Consider the following 21,914-nt stretch of genomic DNA (forward strand, 5'->3'; position numbering starts at 1 on the left):
ATGATATATATATATATATATATATATATATATATAGTATATATTCAAAGGCTACTCTGCAAAAGCAGAGTAGTCGGATCGCCTTCTCTCCAAAGCGGAAGCAATTTTTTCGGATTTAACGGAATGATCGCCTGATCCGTTACGTCCTTGCATGTCAAAATTTGTAACTTGGAGCTCTCACGAACGACCATCCATAATGGAATTAAGCACGCGGAAAGCTTTACCGGTGAAACCGGTTTAAAACATTGCCTCCTTCACGTGTTTGCCTTTCTTCCTCTTCTTTCAATCTTTCGATTCCATCGAGAGAATTTCCATTTTCCAGTCGTTGAGAGAGAGAGAGAGAGAGAGAGAAAGAGAAGAAAACGATTTTTTAATCCCAAAGAAAGTAAAGGAGGGCAAAAATTAGGCTACTTCTATCGCCCTCCTCTTCCTCCTCCTCCTCCTCTCCAAGAGGATCCAATGTTCTGTTTGTAAAATACGTTATTATACGTGAACACACTGGGGAGTATAAAATACTGTTTGACTAAGCTGAATTAATAGAACGGTCGAAGGGCTACTTCGTTAGGAAAGTTCTGCGAGATTACGTACAACCATTCCGAATTGTCGTGCCTATTTTAAATCCCTTACTTACGAAATTCCAATTTCGTTCTATATATATACTTTTCCAAATACAAATATATAATATATATAAGTATAATATATAAATAATAAGTATAAAATATATATAAGTATAAATATACTTTACTTTCTTACGTATGAATCAACCCTTTTTCGCATCCAATTAAATCCATTTAATACTCCCTCTCGTGGACTGTCTCACACCCTCGAAACGAAGATTCGGGAAGGCATGCAAAGTTGAACGAGAATCATCCCTCGATAGACGCTCGTTAGAGGGGGTCTCCCCCCCGAGGAGGCTGGCCTTCTGTGACCAGACATCGATCTGGAGTATTAATAAAATAACAACAGCGTGAAACTCGTGGTCGGAGAGGGGGAGGGGGGGGGAGGAGGGCGCTTTCAATTTTCTCCATTTAGGCCGTAATGAAGGAGAGACTGGAGCCCCGCGAGGGCGCGAAGAAAGCGAAGGGTGAACCGGGGCTGGGAGCAACCCCTCCAACGCCTCCATCTCCAGTCCCCTCCGCTCAGCCCCCCCCCCCCTGACGAGGGGGCTCACAGCCTTCAGGAGTTTCTGAGCGCGGTGTTTCGCGCGACGGAACTTATCTAATATAGCCAGGGATCCACCCTCGCGTCACCGACAAACCTGTACAGGGATCCCCATTGTGCCGCCACGCAGTCGCACTTTCGCCGAACTTGGCTCGCGTTAAGGAGAGAGGCCTGCCGGCCCCACAAAGAGGAAAGCCGTCGCGAATATAAAACAACTCTCCCTCTCTCTCTCTCTCTCTCTTTCTCTCTCTCTCTCTTTCTCTTTCTCTCCGTGAGAATATTACACGGGAGAGAATTCGAGGCGAATTTTAAGCAGATCGATCCCACGTTAATTTTTTAAGGTTAACAATGGCGGAGAGGATATTGCCTGGGTTAAAATTGTTATATTAAATTGTTTTATATTCGTTCGTTAATCAGATAATGCCTCTTTAATTTTTTAAGAGAGGTTCAAATTTGAGAGCGAAAAAGGAAATTCGTGGGGGTAGAAAAGTGAATTAATCGTGCATTTGGTGAAACACATTTGATGTTCGATTATTAATTTTCGGCTCGAACGATTTCAATTTCTCGAGAAAGGAATTCGATTAATGAGGGAAAAAAAAATTCGATCATCGATCGAAATAATCGTTGCGTGAACGCGCGATAAATTGGCACGTCTCTAGGAGGAGGGGAGAAACGAGGGGAAATTGGCTCCCTCTTCGGGGTCGACAAAGCGGAGAGAGGCGAAGAAAGGTACGTCTGTATCAAGGACTTCCTCTACGCCATCCTCTCAGGCGGTGGGTCATCTCTTTATTAGAAGCTAAATGGGGAAAATTGAAAGCGCCATATCGAAGGTTGCGCGCCGGTGTTGCTCGCCTGGTTGCCTGTGTCCGGTTGCGGTGGTCGAAAATCGAGTAGATGGCGCTCGCTCCTTTAAACGCCTTTGTTTACCAATCCCCAATTAATCATTGCACGCGATTATCTCGAGATCTCGATTGCCTCCATTCTTGGAAATCGCGTTGTATTAGGAGGAACAAGGATAACGAGGAGATATTTCGAAGAAGAGATCGTTCGACTCTAACTAAGGAGAGAGAAAAGAAATGTGAGCAAAAAGATGCGAAAAGAAATCTAATTTTTATCATAGACGAGACGAGATTTGTGAAATTTATTCGTATGGAAAATACGTTCTGGGGAGAGTTAGAGTATCCAAAAATAGGATACTTAAAAACCGTGCCATTTTTAATTGCAGCCAGGAAGAAAAATGTGGTGGGGGGGGGGGAGAGGGAGGGGAAGGGTTCAAAGGATAACAACGAGATTTTGGCATGGTTAAACGCGGCGGTTGCATAAATCCTGATAATCGCAACCCACTTTACGACCCATTACCGTTCGTTTTCCAACATTTCCGCAATTTTCCCCGCGAAATCCAGCCGGCACGACGGAAAAGGGAAAATTCTGTAAGCAATGGACCAGTTATAACGGCGACCCGATTAAATGATTATTGGTTTCGGCCGTCGGTAAAATCGGCTAAGTGAAAAACGATGTCCATTGCTTTTTTCTTCCCTCCCCTCATTACTTCCGCCCCTCCCCCCTTTTTATATCACATTTCACATTTCGGATGGAAATAAACCGAGGAAAATAATAAATTCGACGCTAAAGGACGAAGGAGAAGAGAGAATGAAATATCCGCCGGTTTACCGATCTTCTTTACCGACCGTTCGAGAAAAAGATATATATATATATATATATACGTATTTAAAACGTTTCGCGTTTAAAGTGTCTCGTTCTCCTCACGAGAGCAAGAGAGCAATCTTGAGAGGGTTGCTCGAAGAAGGGGCACCTGTACGCCTCTGACCGGTGTAATTAGTTAATTAACACGAGGACGCGCACACCTCGAGGGCCATCTAAAAATCGTGGTCGTTCGACTCTGCGCGGCCCCTCGTGTAAAAGGGCGGAACGGCGGCCTGAAAGGCGGTCTCTGAAGGCGCGAAGTGCAACCACTAGCGCACTCGAGCGCGCCTTGTTAATTCTCCATAGGCTGGTGCCCGGTTCACGGGGGTGGAACACCACCACTTGACTGCTCTCTTCACAATTCTGCTCCCCTGCCTTTTTTTCATTCTTCATCCCTGATCACTCGGCTGATTTTGATCGAGCCTGCTACGTTGTTGAAACGTGTGACGCGAAACTGTGAAATTCCCTCCCTCCTCTCCCCCCCCCCCCGAAATATCGATTCGTATTGCTTCCGTGTTTGAAGGGTTTCGGAAACGATTACGATTCAAACAGTCGACTCGATATCGATCTTTACCCCTTTTCGTACAGTGAAGGATTCGTATTCCTTTATTATCGACCGATATTCCGAGCTATTCGAGTCGAGGGTGTTCGTTGTATTTTTTATTAAAGATCCGACTCTCGAGTGCTCTTCTATTGTTATTCTAACAACGAGTTACAGCCAGCCATGAATATACGAGCAAGTAAATAGAATTCGATATGATATTGTTTAAAAAAAAGTTATTTATATATATATATATATATCGAAAGTTTCGTTGTATTCGCTACGTTCAAAGGTAGAAATCTTTTCCGCGATTGCGTATCGATTCCGAGAAGCATTCGCAATTATTTAAGCTCGATCGAAAATCCAAATAAGCCTCGCGTCAAAATATTTGCATTGGATAAAAAACGTAACTCGTTACCCCCGCAGCAGGAAAGCAATTTCACTGTAACAACAAACCTTGCCGGGATAAAATTACCTCTTTCATTCGGTCTCACGGAGAGAAAGAACAGTCCGTTGAAATTCTATAACGCGACTGGAGGAAAAAAAATCCCCACGTCTCTCTCTCTCTCTCTCTCTTCGAAAAAAAGAAGAGGAAAAGGAAAAAAGGAGAAACGAAACAGAAGACGAAAGGAAAATACGATTTTGCGGGACCTAAACGTTCCCGTCGAGTCGAAACGAACGGTTGTTGAATCGCGCGCGTTCGCGCAAGCGTGCGGTGTACAAAGAATCCGAAAAGTTTGTTTCGCTTGTTTAGAATATTTCACGAAAGAGAGAGAGAGAGAGAGAGAGAGAGAGAGAGGAAGAGAGGAAGAGAGAAGGCAGATCTCGACTCGGACCGCGAAGGCAGGAATTAAATGCGGCGGGCGACCATCCTCGTTTCCCTCCCCTTGCTCTCCCCACCCTCACACCGTCCCTCTCCGCACAGTCGGACTTTCTTTCTCCGCCACGGCTCTCGTATTTAGGAAATTGCTAGCTCGGCTGCTCGAGTAATCGAGTGTTATTTTAAGAGCGAGAGCAATTAACGCTCTCACCGGTTACCCATGCAGCGAGCGTAATTCTCTCAGGGGGATCCGCGAATATTTTTAACCGGTTGGGTATAAGGGGGGGAGGGGGGAAGGGAGAGGAGGACGAGATACGAATTTCTCGGGAATCTTGTTGCAGAGATAGACGTATGTACGTATTTTTATGCTTTTTCTTTTTCTTTTTTTTTTTTTCTTTTTTTTTCGCTATGCTATCTTTTCGTTCTTTGTATATTTGATGTTCAGGAAAAACAAAAAAACAATTTCTTTCGGTGTTGTTTCATCGTTGAAATATACGGTCGAATTTTGTTTGAAATTCGCTTTAGTTTGCTTCGAGCGGATCTTCGTCCTTCTTTTTTTTTTTTCACTCGACTCGTTTCGAGTGTATGTAAAGTTTTAATAAATTTAAAACTTTCGTATTTTGATAATTTTCCTCCCCTCGTTTTTTCGTTCGTCAAGAATTCGTTGCGAAATGGGGGAAATTAAAGATTAGGAAATTGTTGAGACAATTACAAATTACAGAGCAGCGATTTTAAAGTAAAGTAAAGCATCCTGAAAATTTTCTCGTTTTTTGATTTCAATACGGTAGGTAATTATTTCCCTAAAATTGATATTAATCTAATATTAACTTAATATAACTTATCAAACATCTAACGTCAATTTTGATCTAGTTCACTCGGGGAATAACCTAACTTTCCTATTAGCCCAATATATATATATATATACTCGGTTAGTTCTAACCAAGTATAATCAAACGTCGATTCTCTGTCTATCTATCTTTTTTTAGAAAAAAATTCCTGTTGTTTAACATTTTGAAAGTAATTTTGAGAGTAATATTAATGCAAATGAACGGGATTCATCAGGTCAACTCTGATCCGATCTAAGAATCTTGTCGCAGTTTAGACTGACCCCGTGGTTTAACCTAAGCCACGTTTAATGCACTACAACCTGAAATCAATTGTTAATAATTTTGATCCAATCTAAGCTTAACTAGACTTAGTCAAATCCAACATTTATACTGACATTGTTCTCATACTCCAATTCTGATGGTAACCTAATTTTAACCTAGTTTAAGTTTAACTTTAACCTAATTCTCGCCTATATTAGATTTGTTGCTACGATTTTCTGATCTCTCTCTCTCTCTCTCTCTCTCTCTCTCTCTTGTGACGACTAAGTGAAATAATTATTAAAACGTTCGAATTTTTAGTAAACTCTTCAATTTTAATGTGATTTTTTTCATTTTATACGAATAATCAAAAGAAGAAATTATACTTTTTATTTGCAAACGTACGATTGTTGCTACATTTTGAATCATTTCTCTAAAATTAAAAGTTATTTTCTAAAATATGTTCCCTATTTTCACAGGTTTTTCTATATTTCTTCTAAAGATTTTTTCGAATAAAAAAGGTGTAAAAAAGAAAAAAGTGCAAATTTTTTTTAATGGATAAATCACGCGTAATGTTTCACTATTAAAAATTAGATACGTTTGATAAAATTGTTGTAAGCAACGTAGGTTGGAGGGGGAAGGGTTAACATTGAATTTTCCTGCGGATGAAATTCGCTCATGCTAATTGGCCCGCGAAACAACGGCGTTGCGTCAGAAATAACATTCGACTAATCTAAATTCTAATTTCCTCCTAATTAGCATGTAGTTTCTAGAAGCTTTCACCCCTTCCCTCCCCCTCCCCAGCATTATTGCATTAGTCACGTGTCTGGTGAATGTCATATTACCTTGCTTCGTGCCGTAAGATTACCCGATATCAGATCGCATAACGCGGGAAAGGGAACGTGAGCCACTAGGAATTGCGATAGCAGAGTCATCTGGGGATCCCTAGATTGGATATCGTCATAAGATGCCGCTCCGCTTGATGGCTATATCCATCCATTTTGGAGAGAGATTTTTTTTTTATTTGCTCGAGTTTCTCAACAAACTCTTAGTTTTTGGATTCGTCGATGATAAAAATATCATCCAGAAGGATAGATAAGAGATTTAGTTGAAACCGACTAATCTTAAATATTACTTCAAAAATTACGGACAAAAGTATACATCGTGGATCAAAGTAATTTTTCAAATTATTCTCTCTCTCAAAAAAAAAAAAAAAGAAAAGCAAATAGAGCCTCGTTCCCGGCTAAATTAATTAAATCTCGTTCGATTAATTTTCTTCGACGAATTCCTGATCGTTGCGTTTCATTGCACGTGATCAGGCACACAAGATGGACAAGGAAAAGAAAGCAAAAGAAAGAAAGAGAGAAGGGTCGATGTACAGAGTACGTAAACAAATTTAAATTGTTGCAAACAAACAATTCGAACAAATTCGAAATGGAATAAAAATTAACCGATTCCCGTCTCTCCCTGCTCGAGATTTCGAATTTACGGAATTATCGCTTGGCGCCCGTTTCGGTCAGGAGTTTCAATTTCAACGGGCGGTCGGTCGAAATAATTTCATCGTTAATTTGACCGCCACCCGGCCCGTTTTATTGCCTCGTATCACACCGCAGGGTTGTGAACACGGGTGTAAAAGTGTGGCGGAACGTGTGTCCGTTTCGCACGCTAGCAGGTGACAGCACGCGACATTAGGCCAGGAATGCTCGGGCCCGAGAACCGTTTGCTTAGTCACAGGAAGCTTGCTCCATCGAGCGGAAGTGTTCGATAGAACGCCCCTGACGCTTCCCATCCTTGATGCGATTTTACGAAATCGTCGAGGAAATTATTTGGAAATTAGAACGCTTTGTTCTCGTGTTAATAAATGTTGAATGTTTAATTTTATAATTTTATAATTTTATAATTTTACGATAGAAGAGAGTGAATTTGAAGTTGCGTAATTTTTTAGCTGGAATATATTCTTAGGTCAACGAATCTTGGTGGTAAACAGGATTTTCAACATGCGTTGCACGCGGCAATAAATTTTTAATTCCATCCGCATTCGCACGTGAGTATGGCATGTTCAGCTGCCAGATTATGATCGCCTGTTCCTGATTCTGTTGTTGGCGCACCCGCCCACATGGTATGCCCCGCCAGGACAGTTTGCAAACGATTCCATTTCTTCCATCCTCTTCGTCGACTGTTCTTCCTTACGAATTCAGCGAAGAGAAATAATAATAAGAATTGTGAAATTCAAGAAAAGATAATAAAAGCAAACTAACTCTACGAATCTAATCTTGTAAAAGTTTTCCATCTACCATATTGAGAAAAATAAGTTTCATGGCGGTTTATTTCTTATATTTCGAATTTTTGCTTTCGTTAATGAATTAATCGTTAATAAGAATTGTGGAAAAGATAATAAAAGAAAGCTAACTCTACAAATCTTGTAGAATTTTTTCATCCATATTGAGAAAAATTCTTAAGTTTCATGACGGTTTATTTCTAATTGTTAATCGTTAATAAGAATTGTGGAAAAGATAATAAAAGAAAGCTATCTACAGATCTAATCTTGTAAAAGTTTTCCATCTACCATATTGAGAAAAATAAGTTTCATGGCGGTTTATTTGTTATACTTCGAATTGTTGCTTTCGTTAATGAATTAATCGTTAATAAGAATTGTGGAAAAGATAATAAAAGAAAGCTAACTCTACAGGTCTAATCTTGTAAAAATTTTCATCCATATTGAGAAAAATTCTTAAGTTTCATGGCGGTTTATTTCTAATTGTTAATCGTTAATAAGAATTATGGAAAAGATAATAAAAGAAAACTAACTACAGATCTAATCTTGTAAAAGTTTTCCATCTACCATATTGAGAAAAATAAGTTTCATGGCGGTTTATTTCTTATACTTCGAATTGTTGCTTTCGTTAATGAATCACTTGTTAATCGTTAATAAGAATTGTGGAAGAGATAATAAAAGAAAGCTAAGCTCTACAGATCTAATCTTGTAAAAGTTTTCATCCATATTGAGAAAAATTCTTAAGTTTCATGGTTTATTTCTTATACTTCGAATTGTTGCTTTCGTTAATGAATTAATCGTTAATAAGAATTGTGGAAAAGATAATAAAAGAAAGCTAACTCTATAAATCTTGTAGAATTTTTCCATCCATATTGAGAAAAATTCTTAAGTTTCATGACGGTTTATTTCTAATTGTTAATCGTTAATAAGAATTATGAAAAAAATAATAAAAGAAAGCTAAGCTCTACAGATCTAATCTTATAAAAGTTTTCATCCATATTGAGAAAAATTCTTAAGTTTCATGGCGGTTTATTTCTTATATTTCGAATTATTGCTTTCGTTGATGAATAATGTTAAAATTCTATGAGATAAAATGGAAAGATTCGCGGTGAACAGTTTTCCTTTTCCTTTCAAGCGTTTCCCGAAAAATGGCACGCCTCTAATTATTCTCCCCAGAAAGTTCAGGAATCGTAACAAAGTATTCAACTCAGTGAATTGAATTCGTAGAAATGGACGCGTGGAGCACATCTCCCACGCGTCGAACTTTTTCAACGAGGCCAACTTTTTTATTGATTTATTTTTTTATTTATTTTATTATAACGTAAAAGGAGGAACGTTGTAATCGTTGGCTTATAATCTCTGCCATCTGTTTGCGCGTAGAGGGCGCAAAATGTTAATCGATGGCGATGCTACTTGGATGATCATCGTGAATTTTAAGGCGAGCATTATATTTTGCATCTAGAATCAATTTTTCCTAGTGCGTTTCACTCACGATACTCGATGTTTTAAAGCTCGCGTGGCAAAATTTAAATAAATAATACATCGTGATATTGGATAATAATAACATTTAACCCTTTGCACTCCTGTTTTTTTTTTTCTAACTTAAAATGACTTCACGCACGAATCAACGTGTAAAACTTTTATATTTTAATATTTTATGAATGTTTACGTGCGAAGAAAGAAAATTTGTCGGATGTTAAAGTCGTTGTTTTCTGCGATATTTTAATAGTAATAACGTAATCATCAACAAGATGCATCCTCGATTCGTCAGGGCAAGTATCGCGATAAAATGTCGTTCGATGTCTTTCTTATTTTATCCAGAGCAAATCTTACGATCCCAATAACGTCACATTCACCGTCTATTCTTATTTTTCATTCTATTCTCATCGCTATTTTCCTTCTATCGTCAATAACGAAATAATTTCGTTACTCGATAACGAAAAACTCAAACTCATCTTCGCTCCGACTAATTTCATTTTATCGTATTCCACGTTTACAGAACTCAAAAAAACTTTGAAAATGATATTTCTACCGCCACGACTGTCAAACTCGGACCAAACACGTAAATGAAAATGCAATTCGATCTAATTTGAGGTCTAATTTGAGATAAAAAAATCTTATTAATTAATTATTAAAATTAATTATAAAATCTTATTAATTCAGTGTTCAGTGTTCTGATAATCGAATAGATAAAGTTCATGGACGAATAATTAATCTAATTAGTTCAATAATTACTATAAAATTTATTAAAAAAGTTGGTGAATTTAATGGGACTAAATGTCTAAGAAATATTAAATAATTTTTATAAATTAAATAAATTAAGAATCTAAATCATAACGTTAATGATAAAATTATATTTAATAATAAATGTCTTGTAATTGTAAATACATATGGAATTAATCTAAATATATTTACAATTATAATATAAATTATTAATCTAATAAAAATAATAATATTTGATTGATATTTTGATTTAGAAATAATTTCATTATATATAAAATTTAATAGAGATTTAAAAATAAATAAAATTCGAGATTGAATTAATCAAAAAATAAAAATTGGTAAAAAATATGAATATTCAATTTAAAGATAAAGTTTTACACAAGATTATAAAAGAGCTCGGAGATCTATTCGCGAAGCGATATTTTAAAAAAAATGAAACGTAAATAAATATTATCGATCGAAGTGGTGGTTCAAGCGCAAACGGTTAATACACCATTTCTCAATCCCCATTAATCAATGGTTGAAAGAATTTGTTTCAATTTGAACGAGAACACTCGCTTTATCGATCGAGGAAAGCGGTCGCAATTCCGCGCAGGGACGTGATTATTCGTTGTTTCACGTTGTATTCCAGCGTTATGAATAAAAAATATGCCATCAGCCATCCGAATACCGGTGTTTATGCACTTTATCAAAGTAATAACGGATCGTTAGGGATGGCGGTGTCCCGGAGCGATTGCACGACCCGCGGGAATGCGCACGCGAGTTTTGTGCATGCGGCAAGATCTCGAGATCCGATACGAGGAAAACAGATTTTAATGCGAGCGTGCCCCGTCAAATCGCCCCTTCAAAGTTTGTTATTGAAAGCAGTTTCGATTACGTAGTTTCATTGCTATATTGCTATATATAATAAACTAACTACTCGTATCTTATCGAGGAGAGGCTGGGAAAAATCGAAAGTCTCGGTTTCCCGATTCAAATAATTCGAATTTCCCGCCTGTAATTATATACATCTTTCTAGAAAAAAGAAAAAGAAATACAGTATACGAATAACCTCGTTCCTTGAATTTTTCAACCCTTCGGCGATTTTATATTTTTATATTTTATATTTTATCGAAAATTCCGTTCAGAGAAATCCTGGAAGAGGAAGACAGGGGATCGTTGGAGGTGAAAAATCCAATTCCATATCCCTAATTAGATGTCCATTCGCTATCCTACACCCGTCACAAACCCGAAACGTTGAAACGCTGCTGCCCCTGGAACGGCGGCAACCCGGCCGGATGGCAAGTTCGGATAGGCGTTCAGCCATTCTTCAAAGAAAGAGGTCCGTAAACGGCGGCCGCCCCCTCCCTCCAGGAATTCATATATTCCCGTCTAGGCCATAACTGTAACAGCCATCTGCCGAGCTGTCAGCAGCCCGTCGCGACGCCAGACTGCTGCGAAACGCGGCCGTGACGCTTTTCCACGGGATTCAAATTGCACCCCCCGTGAGAGGGGGAGGGTGGGGGGAGAGAGAGGCCATAAAGTGTCGGGGACGTTGGTCGGTCCCCGGCAACTGGCGTGGCTTTTCCACCGTTTTATCCACCCCCGCTGCTTAACGTTTTCGAAACTTAACCGATTCCGTTCCCTCGTGTCGTGGAAGGGGACAGTCCTTTGGAATTGTCCTCTGCCCCCTCTCTCTCTCTCTCTCTCTCTCTCACTCTCTCTCCTTCCCAAGTTTTGACGAGAGTTCGAGAGGAGAAACCCTCCGAGCAGGGTTTCGTGAAAATTTGCTGCGTTTTCGACCGTTTGTCCGGCTAACTCTCGCGAGAGTTGGACCATCGTGTTTGACCATCGCCATCACCTCGAAAAGGGGGATCGATACGTTATTTCCGTTTCCCCAAGTTTCCCTCCGTGGGGAGCTTCGTTCTTTCCTCGATTGTTTTAACCCTTATCGGTTATTCCGACAGAGAGCGGATCTTGGCGGTAATTATTCAACAGAGGGTTCTGACCCTCTCCCGTACCTTCCCTTACAAACATTCGATTAATGATTAATAATTAAACGGTATTTTTCTGTGTAATGTATTCTATTTTTTTTTTCTTTTTTTATCTTTATTCTTTCGCATCTTTTGTGTATCTCTCTTCTCTTTGTGAACAACAAATATATATATATATATAATGTAAAAATCAGTTCGAATCATTATTCGCTCTTAAGAATTAAAATTTACAACAATCAATTAAAAAATTTTTCTCATTGAAAAAATTTTCTTAACAATATTTGTTGCGTTTCTTAACAATATTTTTCTATGTAATATATTTCTATTTTTTTTAACACATCTTCTGTGTATTTCTCGATGAACAGCAAATATATATATATATATAATGTAAAAATCAGTTTGAATTATCGTTTAATCATTCGTTTCTGTTTTCCAAGGATTGAATATATATATAATGTAAAAATCAATTCGAATCATCGTTCAATCATTCGTTTCTTTTTAAAATTTACAACGATCAATCAAAAAATTCCTTCCATCGAAAAGATTGTGTTCCTTAATAGTATTCTTCTGTAATGTATGCTTTTTTATTTTTTTTAACACATCTTCTGTGTATCTCTCGATGAACAACAAATGTATATATATAATGTAAAAATCAGTTCGAATCATTCGTTTCTCGCTCCCAAGGATTATTTGTCAAAAAATTCCTTCCATCCAAAAAGATTGCGTTTCTTAATAGTATTCTTCTATGTAATATATACTTTTCTATTTTTTTTAACACATCTTCTGTGTATTTCTTGATGAACAACAAATATAAGCTCTTCTATTTTTTTTAACACATCTTCTATCTCTCGATGAACAACAAATATATATATATATATATATAAAATGTAAAAATCAGTTCGAATCATCGTTCAATCATTCGTTTTTCTTTTCCAAAAATTGAATATATATATAAAAATTATATTATATATATAAATATAAAAATTAGTTCGAATCATCGTTCAATCATTCTTTCTCTCTCCCAAGGATTAAAATTTACAACGATCAATCAAAAAATTCCTTCCATCGAAAAGATTGTGTTCCTTAATAGTATTCTTCTGTAATGTATGCTTTTTTATTTTTTTTAACACGTCTTCTGTGTATCTCTCGATGAACAACAAATATATATATCATGTAAAAATCAGTTCGAATCATTATTCGCTCTTAAAATTTACAACGATCAATCAAAAAATTCTTCCCATCCAAAAAGATTGCGTTCCTTAACGATATTCTTCTTCTATGTAATATAAGCTCTTCTATTTTATTTTCTTTTTATCATTCTTTTTATCATTATTCTTGTATCTCTCGATGCACAACAAATATAAGCTCTTCTATTTTTTTTAACACATCTTCTGTGTATCTCTCAATAAACAACAAATATATATATCATGTAAAAATTAATCGAATCAATTCGAATCATTATTCGCTCTTAAGGATTAAAATTTACAACGATCATTTAAAAAATTCCTCCAAAAAGATCCAAAAAGATTGCGTTCTTTAATTATTCTACGTAATGTATGCTCTTCTATTTTTTTTTCTTTTTAACACATCTTCTGTGTATCTCTCGATGCACAACAAATATAAGCTCTTCTATTTTTTTTAACACATCTTCTGTGTATCTCTCCATAAACAACAAATATATATAATGTAAAAATCAGTTCGAATCATTATTCGCTCTTAAGGATTAAAATTTACAACGATCAATCAAAAAATTCCTCCCATCGAAAAGATTGCGTTCTTTAAAACACAACTCGATGAATCGAGATTATCACGGAAGAACAACTCTTCCCTTGCGTTTAATCAGATACCCAATTGTCAACGGACGCTCGACAAAAGCCGCAAACGTATTCCCTTCACCCTCAATTCCGACCGAAACCTTCGAACCATCCTCCTTTCCCCTCCTCCATTTCCAAGTCAAACGGAAGAAACAAGAGGTCAAACGTTTCTGCGATCGAATTATTTATTGTATCGGTCGGGATCGGTTGATACATTACAGCGGCACGGTTTATCGGTGGTGCACGTGCACGCGAACAAGGGCGGTCGTGCAGCACGCAGCCAGTTTCTGCTTCCCACCCCGTGGTGGCTTTTAAAAGGCCTCCCCCGGGGAGGGAGGGAGCGGAAGAGGCCATTTAAGCCTCGGTACCCCGACCGAGTAACACAAAGGTGCTGCGTTCAACCGGCCCCCNNNCCCCCCCCCCCCGTTGTGGTTACACGATTACGCTGGCGTAAATAGTCACTTGGCTAGGCCGCCCCTCCCCCCACCCTTTGCTCCCTCTAATCACGTTCTTCTTGCCTCGACGTCGGGGAAACTCGTTCCACGGGCCGTGTTTTTCGTTTTTCTAAGATGATGGATTGGATTGATCAATCGGTTTCGATTCCATCACCATCCACGGATTTGCACGAGTTGTTCGAGGATGATAATAGGGGTATAAGTATAAGATAATAGGGGTATAGGTGGAGAATGTAGGAATAACAGGACGATTATCGAGAAGAACGATTATTTTAACACATTTTCGATTCGAATCTCTTGCAGTTAAAATGATTTCACGCGTCACAAATTGTAATATTTTAATATTTCGTTGCATCTTTATATATGATGGAGAATGAGAATATTTGTTGAATACCTTTTTGTTAAAGCGATCCTTTGCGAAATATCGTTCGATATGTCTTTCGCCTCTGCTTTCCTTCCTCAAAATTATTCTTTATAGAATAGAAATGATTTCGATAATAATCAAATCCATTTCCTTGGTTATTATATGGATATTACAATGAAATCCATTTTCTTGGTTACAAAATTCAAAGAAAGAATAAAAATAGTATTCCTAATATCTGTCAGACTCGTACCAATGAAGATGCAAAGGTCTAATTTGAAAATTCTAGCCATTTGACAATAAAATTATTTTACGTCTCACAAAATGATATACGTTGAATGTGAATAAATTGTTGTGCAGTGGAAACAATAAATAAAAATGTACGAGTTTGACTGAATGAATATATTTAATTATACGTGATTGCGCGTATCTGTTTGCAAAACATTTGAAGTGAACATCGAAGAGAAACAAATAGATACCAACTATGAAATAGTGATATTGCTGGCAACATTCAATAATAAAACCACACATATAAAATTTCAATGAACTTTAAATTCTATAACTATCATTCTATAACTATCGATAACATCTATAAATATCATGCAAAGCTTTAAATTCTATAAATATCATCAAAGCGGTGGCCGAGTGATGGAAAGGGTTGATGATGAGAAGTGGAGGAAAAGTGGAAGGAAAAAGATATTTCATTTTCGACGGTAGAATCATTAGGAGTTGCGATATCAGGTTGTAACGGAGATGGGATATCTTCTCCACGAGTCGGATACCAGTCCTCCAGCTGGGATAATCAGAGCTGCCAATTAATAACGTTGCTACGAGTTTACTAACGAGTGGTTGGGCTATTGCGCGCCGCATTTTGGATGATAATGAACGAAACACTCGTCCTCCCCTCCCCCGGTCCATTACGAGGAACCGTTCACGTATCTACGCGGCGTTTGTTGATTTCGAGATCGATAACAGGTGATGGCGCGAATCGAAATCCGGCCTCGATAACAAGCATTCGCCGCAATATCATCGACGCGGTATGATGGATGTACTTACTCGTCCCTCTACCCCTTGTTTCCCCAATTCGATTCTTCTCTTCGATTCTATGAAATTTCCACGAAGACTCGAGAACTTGCTTCCATTCGCAATCGAGGAGCAAACCCTTCGATCCTCTCAAAATCCTTCCACTCGATCTTTTTGTCAATCGAAATTCTGCATCGACGAGTCGACCCCCGAATTTCGATCGAAACGTCCAATCGAAGTTTTGATCCATCTGATCTTTGGAATCTTTCGAGTTTCGAGGTCAATCGTGAAGGAAGAGAGCTGCTTTTAAATTATTTAAACAGAGATAGATTCTCGGTGGTCGTCCTCGCAAAAAGGGGTGCCTTCCAGGGCTGAAAGAAGGGATCCCTCTGTTTCTCATTTTTCTTCTTTCCGCTCTCTCTTCTTTTCTTCTTCTCGCGTAAGTCGACTCAACAGACACGAGCGCGGTACACAAAGCGGATCACAATGGCGCCCTCTCAACGGGGATAATAACGAATCGCGATGGCGGTGGCGTTTCAATCAGCTGATCCGACCCTTATCCTCCTATCCTCGTTACGATCGAGACAACTTTCGAATCATTGGACGCTATCTTTTAACTAAAATCACGATTTTAAGAATTTTGTCTCAACTATAAGTAAATAATATAAATAAATATATATAATGATATAATAATATAGATATATAAATAAATAAACGAAAAGAGATTTAAAGATTCATGATTATGTGAAGTTCGTAACTCTCCGATTTTTCCCTCGCTTCGAAACATTGTTGCGATAATTTCACTAACCAATTGTTTGTTGGAACGAAACATTCTCTAACATTATTAATTTTCCTCTAAGTAATAATTTTAATTATTGGGCGTGCAAAGTTTCTTCTTTCTTTCTTTCTTCTACGATCGTAATTTTTGAATTCGAACTACTTTCCCGCCATTCGAAACAATATTCTTTTTAAAAAGAGTCGCGACGAGTCTAAGTTTCCTGCAATTTTGAGCGATATAGCGTTGTTATTCTAGCTTAGGAAATTGGCTGTAGAAGTTACTGAGAAGCTACAAAAAGTAACAAAGATTTACATCCGGAAATTTTAATTTGAAAGACGAGGATCGTTCGAATGAATACCTAGAAAGTTCGACGACGATGAGTCGGAGGAATCGTTGGACTAAAATTCAACCCAAAAAAAAATAGACAGAGAGACTGGAAGCCACGAGACATCTCTCGATTTACGTAATAAAATCTTGAATTTTATTTTATATTTTATTAAATTTATCTATTTTATATTTTATTATTATATTTTATTAGAAACAAAAGGAAAGGAGTTATTTGCACAGCTAACAAAAAGACACAAGTCAGATAATTTCCGAATAATTCCGATTAAAAGAAGTAGAGAGTAGTAAAAAATAGTTTGACGAGCGAGTTTGGAAAAAAGAAAAAGGAAGCAGAGAGGGAAAGGAAACAAGCGAGGGACTAAACGTTGAGGGATGCAACGAAAATATCGAGTTAAAGGGGTGGCGAGGAATAACGAGCAAGAGGAAGGGCGAAGAGCGAGTAGTATTACAACTGATGAAAAATTGAAAAATTGGCCCTGGGAAAAATGCGATTTCGAAGAGGAGGAAAACAGGGCAGGAAAGGTAATGGGGGGGGGGGTAAAAACGAGGAAAGAGGGAGGGACAAGCACTTTCGCGCTCGAGAGTAGAGTACAGGTCAAGATTGAAAGGGAAACACAAATGATAGAATGAAAAGGAGGCGAAATTAAATTTTTGACGGAGAAAAGTCATCCGCTTTTATTTCTCCTCTTTCCAACGCGCTAATAATAATATAAATGCAGTCTGCGCTTCGACTACCAGATAGAGCTTGGGGATGAAACAGATTTAAGGGAGGGCGCCAACCCTGTTTGGTTAACTCCGTTTGATTGACGGTTGAAAGGCGTCGATGGTTGACTGGAAGCATGGAAAATTCCTTTCCTTCCACGTCGGGTGTCGGGATCGAACGTCCTTCGAATGCAAAAAATATCCCGTTAAAAGCGTTGAAAATTTTTGGAACTTTGATTTAGTTGAACAGAATTTCAAGATCCAACAAATCTACTCTTGTGACATCACACGCTACATCACTACGCTAATAATCTGAATATTCAAAACATTAAAAATTATTTTCATTGTGTTAGGATTAATCATCCAAGACTATGACTCGACTACTCGAAATACGAAATTACATTTATAAGTTAAAATAGTTATTAATTTATTACGAGAGATAAAAAGAAAAATTTTGTATCGCAAAAAATATCCCGTTAAAAGCAAAAATATCCCGTTGAAAATTTTTGGAACTTTGACTTAGTGGAACAGAATTTCAAGATCGAACAAATCTATTCTTGCGACATCACATGCTAAGGTGGAAGAGCTAATAATCTATATTCAAAACATCGTTAAAATTATTTTCATTGTGTTAGGATTAGTCATCCAAGACTATGATTGCTCAAAATACGAAATTACATTTATAAGTTAAAATCGTAGTTAATCTATTACGAGAGATAAAAAGAAAAATTTTGTATCGCATCGACACGTTAGAATTCTCTGGATTCAACGTTTTTTCTGGATCGTCGTTTTGGATCATTTTCTTTCTTGGATCAAGAAAAATGCGCGTGAAAATATTCACGAGGCTTCTTTCCACCCAACAGTGAACACCTATTCGCAAAGTGTTACGTTAGGATTAATCATTCAAGACTATGACTCGATTGCTTGAAATACGAAATTACATTTATAAGTTAAACTTAAAATAGTTATTAATCTATTACGAGAGATAAAAAGAAAAATTTTGTATCGCATCGACACGTTAGAATTCTCTGGATTAATCGTCGTTTTGGATCATCTTCTACGCGCAGAAGAGAAAAATGCGCGTGAAAATATTGCTTCATCCAACGAGGCTTCTTTCCACCCAACAGTGAACACCACCTGTCAGAATCGATCTTCGAATTCCTGATGGTTGGAACGGATGTTGGAACGATCCTTTTCTTTTTTTTTCGCCTTCAGCATTCAGCCTTCCTTTTCCAGGTCCCCTTCCTACCTTCATTCTTCGCCTTTTCACCCGACCACGTGGCCATCTTTTACTCACGGCTAACTGGTCCGGCTTCCAGCTGGCTTCCCCGCCGTTCCTTGCCCGTTCACAATGAAATTTTATAGAAACGGCCGCGCCCACTTTCTCATTAAAGCAATTAGTACCTGTAGCTGTAGTACAGTAGCTTGGCTTGGCTCATCCTTCGTGGCGTGTCCCTTCCTTTTTTTCCCCTTTTTTCTTTTTTCCTTCCTTGTTCGCGCTCCACCCCCTGCTTTTTCTCATCCCCCGCCACGAAGGGGGAAAATTAAACGGGAATTTTCTCGCGAGAAAGGAGGATGGAAGAGACGATGGCGTGTCGTGTATTAATCCATCGTGGATCATCGTGTCGCTGCGAGGTCGAGATTAGCAGCTCCTTCGAGGATACGGTTGAAACGTAGCCGAGATTTCTGCGCTGTTAAGCGCAGATCAAGTATTCGTGTCTTTTTTTCTTTTTTCAATGTGACACGAGTGATTCTACTGTCTCGCGTTGTTAATCCGTTTCTCGTTTATTTCACGTATGGAAGGAAGGAGAGATAAGAGAAAATTAGATCGAAGACGAAGAATTGTAGATATAGGCATCGATCGAGATATGTATTTTTAATTTGTATTTATTTTAATTTTTTTTTTATTTTAATTTTTTTTTTTTCATCTGGCACGAGTGACTATCAATGTTTCTCAAGTTACATGGAAGGAAGGAAAAAATAAATTAGATCGAAGACAAAAAATTGCAGATATGGGCATCGATCGAAGTATGTATTTTTAATTTGTATTTAATTGTATTTAATTTTTTTTTTTCATCTAGTATCACTGTTTCTCGTATGGAACGAAGGAAAGTCTGATAAGAATAAATTAGATCGAAAACAAAAAATTGCAGATATAGGCATCGATCGAGATATGTATTTTTAATTTGTATTTATTTTAATTTTTTTTTTTTCATCTGAGTGACGAGTGACTATCAATGTTTCTCAAGTTTCATGGAAGGAAGGAAAAAATAAATTAGATCGAAGACGAAAAATTGCAGATATAGGCATCGATCGAGATATTTTTAATTTGTATTTATTTTAATTTTTTTTTTCATATGGTACCACTGTCTCTCTTATGGAAGGAAAAAAAGTCTGATAAGAATAAATTAATATATTTATTTCGATATTTGATAGAATTAGCACTTGTTATTTTTTACAACGAGATGCCAATTAAATTTCTTCCTTCAAGTGTGTTGATAGCGTGCGATGGAAAAATGATCGATAAAATTTTGAGTAACTCCGCGCGAACAAATTTTCTGTCAAACTTTAGCCGGTTAATAGCGTTAAACTTTAGTCAACTGGAATTATTTATCAAATTGAAAGCAGCTTATCGACGTTAAATTTTAAACTACGAGTTTAGCTAGGACGAATCGTTGTAAGGTTGGAAAATAAAATTGAAAAAAATTATTTCAAAACGAGATGATAATCAAAAGAGATGATAATTGTGCTCTTACGAATCTCGACTTACTTACTCTTTTAAAGTATTTTTTAAAAACTCTAGAAAAAAAATTTTTCTTTTTCAATTCCTCGAAATCGTATTTTACATTTGAAAATTGTTTGAAAAAAAAAATTTCAGTAATTTAGAAACGCAAACACGTGGCCTCCGCTACTTTCGCGTTGGCCTGTCAACGCAATTAAAAATATGAATTCAACCACACGGGAGAAGGAAGGAGGGGGAGCATGATTTTAAACAGGGGGCTAACACGTACGCAGATGCAAAAATTACTAGGATTCATAGCGGCGTAATTATGCATCCGACCAAAGTTACACGTTTTTCAACGGAGACCAGTTGACCCGTTTTCGTTTCGTTCCCACCACCACCACCATTGCACGTCCCACCACGCGTGTTATCTTCCTCGTTCCGTTGTTGCCCGTGGAACGCGTGTCCCGAAGTTTGCGCGATTTTTCATCCCCGTTCTATTGATCACTCCCTTTTAGTTCCGCGGCTTTTTTTCACTCGTTCGCCCTGCCTCGGCCGCGATTGGATTTAAAAAGAGAGGAAGAGACAGGCGAGAAAACCAATGAAACATTACGCGGTAAAAAAAAAAAAAAAAAAAAAAAAAAAAAAAAAAACGAGAAAGAGAACAAACATATCCGTCTTCCTTTCGTGAAAAATATTTACCCTGTTTTTCTTTTTCGACCAATCTTTTTTTTTTTTTTTTTTTTTTTTTAAATTATCGTTTCTTTAAAAAAGAAAAGGAAAAAAGAAATATCTTCTCGTAGTACACGAAATTATTATTATTTTATTTTGCGAAATTTATTATCGAGAAAATCGCGAAAGCGGATTGGACGAAGTCGTAGGTTCTATCCAACGACAACATCGGGGAGAGGGGTATGCCGGTCCGCTTAACCCCTTTAAAAACTGGTCTGGGCTTTGTGCTTCCCTCCCCTCCCCTCCACTCCCCTCCACTCCCCTCCTTTGTTCCCCCGCCTCGAATCATTTCGAACCGACACGTTTCCTTTGACGCTTTCCGCCTCGCTGTGTTCCGGCCACTTTGGAGACATTTGGAACGTTTACCCGGATTGTAGGTGGTTTCGTGTCGTGGTAAGACCGTGACACGAGCGGTTGTGAAAGTACTCGACGACGTTTCGGGTTGATTCTCGGTTTATCAAAGGAGGGGAGGAATCTCCCGATGAAGGATGGAGAAATTCAATTTGTCGGAGAGAGAGAGAGAGAGATGGTAAAAGTGATACAATATTTATTATTAAACTGGTTACAACGATTATAGATGATAATCTCGAGTCTTTCGACAAAAATGAATCGTTAAAAATCACTTAATTCTCTTTGTTTCAGAATTCGTAGAATGGTGTGTTGTTATGGATCCTCGTGCGCCCCACTCTGCGCCCGTCGCTATTCGATCTAAACTCGATTCAAGGGGAAGGTTTCGAAACGAGTAAGTGAATTCCCTCTTCCATACTTCGCCCGTATAGATTTCTAGATAATCGAATCGTGATCGCGTTCAAATACAAAAGTCACGCTTCCCTTCTATACGAATACGATTTACCCGATATCGTGAGCCTCGAAGTAAAACTATAATGTGACACGCGTACAAGAACTACTCTCAATGGAAGGTGCTAAGAATAAATTTTCGCTTTTTCACCATTTCTTATTCTTTTTTTACTGTCCATTTAATTTATCTAATATTTTCTAATAATTTGACAGAGACAGAGACAGAGACAGAGACAGAGAGAGACAGACACAGAGAGAGACAGAAACAGACAGAGACAGAGACAAAGACAGAGATAGAAAGAGACAAAGACAGAGAAAGAGACAGAGACAGACAAAGACAGAGACATAGACAGAGACAGAGACAAAGACAGAGATAGAGATAGAAAGAGACAGAGAAAGAGA

The 21,914-nt window shown here is 37.7% G+C and overlaps 1 protein-coding gene across 2 annotated transcripts in view; it reads left to right on the forward strand.

The window, feature by feature from the left end:
• LOC122716943 overlaps positions 1-21,914 on the forward strand; it is a 349,442-nt gene that overhangs the window by 43,872 nt on the left and 283,656 nt on the right. For both annotated transcript variants that reach the window (XM_043940491.1, XM_043940492.1), the window contains exon 2: positions 21,357-21,456. The gene's annotated coding sequence lies outside the window, so the exon portion shown is untranslated. The remainder of the gene's footprint in view (positions 1-21,356; positions 21,457-21,914) is intronic.

This window comes from Apis laboriosa, unplaced genomic scaffold (genome assembly GCF_014066325.1).
Source record: "Apis laboriosa isolate Shangri-la unplaced genomic scaffold, ASM1406632v1 scaffold4_cov146, whole genome shotgun sequence".
NCBI lineage: Eukaryota > Metazoa > Arthropoda > Insecta > Hymenoptera > Apidae > Apis > Apis laboriosa.